Genomic DNA, 4,201 nt, shown 5'->3' with positions numbered 1-4,201 from the left:
AGTTTGGCTCAGTGGATAGAGAGTTGGCCTGCAGACTGTGGGGTCCCAGGTTCGATTCCGGTCAGGGGCATGTACTTTGGTTGCGGGCACATCCCCAATGGGGAGTGTGCAGGAGGCGACTGATCAATGTTTCTAACTCTCTATCCCTTTCTCTTCCTCTCTGTAAAAAATCAATATATTTTTTTAAAAAAAGAATTATGAATAATTTTTCCCTTTGTGTGTTTGTTTTTTTGTGTGTTCTCAAATTATCTGCATTTACCTCTGGTAGGTTGCTCAGTGGTTAGAGCATCAGTCTGCAGACCCCAAGGGTCCTGGATTTGACCCTCTCAAGGGCGGGTACTTCGGTTGCAAGTTCCCCAACCTGGGTTGTGCAGGAGGCAACCAATCGATATGTCTCATGTCACTTCAATGTTTCTCTCTCTCCCCCAACTCCTCCCTCAATTCCACTCTCTCTAGAAAGCAATGGAAAAAATGTCCTCGGTGAGGATTAAAAAAAAAAACCAATGCACTGAAACATACACTTAAAACCGGTGCCTTTCACTTTATACAAATTATATCTCGCCCTAGCTGGTTTGGCTCAGTGGCTAACGTTGGCCTGTGGACTGAAGGGTCCCAGGTTCGATTCCGGCCAAGGGGACATGCCTGGGCTGCAGGCTCAATCCCCAGTAGAGGACCTGCTGGAAGCAGCCGATCAATGATTCTCATCATTGATGTTTCTCTCTCCCCCCCCTTCCTTTCTCTCTGAAATCAATAAAGAAATATATTTAAAAAAATTATATCTCAATAAGGTTGATTTTTTTAAAAATATTGATTTTTTACAGAGAGGAAGGGAGAGGAATAGAGAGTTAGAAACATCGATGAGAGAGAAACATCGATAAGCTGCCTCCTGCACACCTCCCACTGGGGATGTGCCCGCAACCAAGGTACATTCCCTTGACTGGAATCGAACCTGGGACCTTTCAGTCCACAGGCTGACGCTCTATACACTGAGCCAAACCAGTTAGGGCTTAACACTTCTTGTAATACTGATTTGGTGGTGAAAACTCCTTTAGCTTTTTCTTGTCTGGGAAGCTCTTTATCTGTCATTTGATTCTAAATGATAACTTTTCTGGAAAGAGTAATCTTGGTTGTAGGTCTTTGCATTTCATCACTTTGAATATGCCAGTCCCTTCTGACCCGCAAAGTTTCTATTGAGAAATCAGCTGGCAGTCAATGGTTTAATAGGGCTCACAGAAGATGCAATAAGATAACAAATAAAAAACTGGGCCAAAGCCCTGACCAGTTTGGCTCAGTGGATAGAGTATCGGCCTTCGGACTGAAGGGTCCCAGGTTCAATTCCGGTGAAGGGCATGTACCTTGGTTGCGGGCACATCCCCAGTAGGGGGCGTGCGAGAGGCAGCTGATCGATGTTTCTAACTCTATTCCTCTCCCTTCTTCTCTGTAAAAAATCAATTAAAAAAAAGGCACCTGTGCAGTGTTAAGTGTTCTGACCCTTCCTGGAAGAGGAGAGAGGAGGGAGTATGTGAAAGAGGCAAACAGCGGCAGGTGGGGCCAGTTATCCCATCTCTTGCTGCAGTAGGTCAGAAGCTTCAGGCTTCAGATCTCATCATATTTCCCATCTTCTCTCCTCTCCCCCTTGGCTTCTAGTGCTCCAGGGGCATCTCTGCTCTATCCACTGAGCCAAACTGGTCAGGGCTGGGGTCCTTTTCTGAACCATTCCAAAATAATCATGAGCCCTGTCTGGTTTGGCTCCGTGGATGGAGCTTTGGCCTGCGGACTGAAGGGTCCCAGGTTTGATTCCAGTCAAGGGCACATACCCGGGTTGTCGATCCCCAGTGGAGGGTGTGAACGAGGTTGCCAATCAATGATTCTCTCTCATCATTGATGTTTCTACCTCTTCCTCTCCCTTCCTCTCTGAAATCAATAAAAATATATTAAAAAATAATCATGAGGTAAAGTAATACAACAGCTGGGGATTGCTGCAAAAGAGCCCACAGCACAGCTAGGTCATAGTGGAAGAAACTTGGGCCCCTGCCAACCTGGTCATTCACATCTGGAGTATATGTGAGAGTAAACTCCTTTTTTAGTTTAGTTGTCATATTTTGAAGTCTCTTTGTTTTTATTTTTATTGATTTCAGAGAGGAAGGGAGGGGGAGAGAGAAATAGAAACATCCATGAGAATCACTGATCGGCTGCCTCCTGCACGCCCCCTACTGGGGATCGAGGCCGGAATCTGGGCATGTGCCCTTGACGGGGATGGAACTCGGGACCCTTCAGTCCGCAGGCTGATGCTCTATCCACTGAGCCAAACCAGCTAGGGCTAAAGTCTCTCTGTTATAGCGACTTAACTTATATCCTGCAACGAGGCCATCAGAATCACCTGGAGGGCTTGTGAAATGACAGGTTGCTGGGGCCCACTCCTGGGGAAGGGATGGAGAGCTTGTATTTGAAATAAGTTCCCAGGGGTTGCTGCTGTTGCTGCTGATCTGGGGACCACACTTTGAGAACCACTTCCTAAATGATGCAGGCCCTTCCCATGTGCTGTTTGTCTGCCCGGCACGCGTGCTTTCGCTTTGGGAAAAGTCCCCTTCACTATGAGTCCAGGGGGTTGACCCCACTGGAAGACTCCAGTGAGTCCCTTCCCTTGTGCCTTTGCTGTTGGTTCAGGGATGGCCGTTTCCCAGAAGCCGGACCTATGAGGCCAGCTCAGGGCTGTTGCTGGACTGGTGGGACGGACCTCCGAGGCTTGCTGTATTGGAGGGAAAGTTATGCTGTAAATTAGAACATTATTGGATCCATGACAAAACTGGTATAAATAGTAGATTAGAAAAACTCTGTGCATTGTTAAATTTATTAAAGTTAGTCATTGTACTGTGGTTATATAGGAGAATATCCCCATTCTTAAGAATACACATCAAGCCCTAGCCAGTTTGGCTCAGTGGATAGACCGTCGGCCTCTGAACTGAAAGGTCCCAGGTTCGATTCTGGTCAAGGGCACATGCCTGGGTTGTGGGCTAGATCCCCAGTGGGGGGCTTGCAGGAGGCAGCTGATCAATGATTCTCTCTCATCATTGATGTTTCTAGCTCCTCTCCCTCTTCCTTCCTCTCTGAAATCAAAAGTATATTTTTTTAAAAAAGAATACACATCATAGTTTTTAGGAGTAAAAGGCCATGGTATATGTAACTTAGCCTCAAATGATACAGGAAAAAACAAGGGCAAGAGGGAGAAAATAAAAAAGTAAATGGAGTAAAACTGTTCATAGAATTTGAGTAAAAAGTGTATGTGTTCTTTGTTCTATCTTAGTTTTGCTTTTGTCTGTGTGTATATTTCAAATTATCTCCAAGTAAATAGCTTTTTTAAAAAAAAAGAAATGAGAACTGTAAAAGTCTGGAAAACAATCTCAATATAAGTAGAACTGGGGAGATAAAAATAAGATAAAGTGCTTTGGCCTGGCCGGTGTGGCTCAGTGCTTGAGTATGAACCTATGAACCAAGAGGTCCCTGGTTCGATTCCCAGTCAGGGCACATGCAGGGGTTGCAGGCTTGATCCCCAGTGCGGGGTGTGCAGGAGGCAGCAGATCAATATTTCTCTCTCATTGATGTTTCTACCTTTCTATCCCTGTCCCTTCCTCTCTTTCTAAAATCAATAAAAAACATATTTTAAAAAAGATCAAGTACCCTATAATCCAGGTAGTGTTCGGTATGATGATTCAACTACGGGTTAAACTTAACACCTGACTTTTAAAAGAGTGTGTGGTAAAATTTCAAGGATTACTACTAAAAGAATAGAAATGATGCATAGATCGCAAACTAGTAGAAGGAAGAGAGTGAGAAAGAAATCACAAGACAAAACAAAACAAAAAAATGTAGTCACTCCAGAGCAGTTGCAATGAGAGGGAGAAACGCATAGAGAAATTGGGGACAATAGAATGACAAAGTAGGAAGATAAGAGTAAACTCAGTATATCACTAAGCACATACAGAAACGATGCCTTCTGAGGCTAAACACTCCTGGCTCCCACCCTGGCTCCCTCCATGGGTCCCACCCTGTCCCCGACCCTGTCTCCCACCCTGGCTCCCTCCATGGCTCCCACCCTGTATCCCTCCCTGTCCCCTACCCTGTCTCCCACCCTGGCTCCCACCCTGGCTCCCGCCCTGCCTCCCACCCTGTCTCCCTCCATGGGTCCCACCCTGTCCCCCAC

This window comes from Myotis davidii, unplaced genomic scaffold (genome assembly GCF_000327345.1).
Source record: "Myotis davidii unplaced genomic scaffold, ASM32734v1 scaffold736, whole genome shotgun sequence".
Taxonomy (NCBI): domain Eukaryota; kingdom Metazoa; phylum Chordata; class Mammalia; order Chiroptera; family Vespertilionidae; genus Myotis; species Myotis davidii.
The sequence above is the reverse complement of the archived record's forward strand: the minus strand, read 5'-3'. Positions refer to the sequence as shown.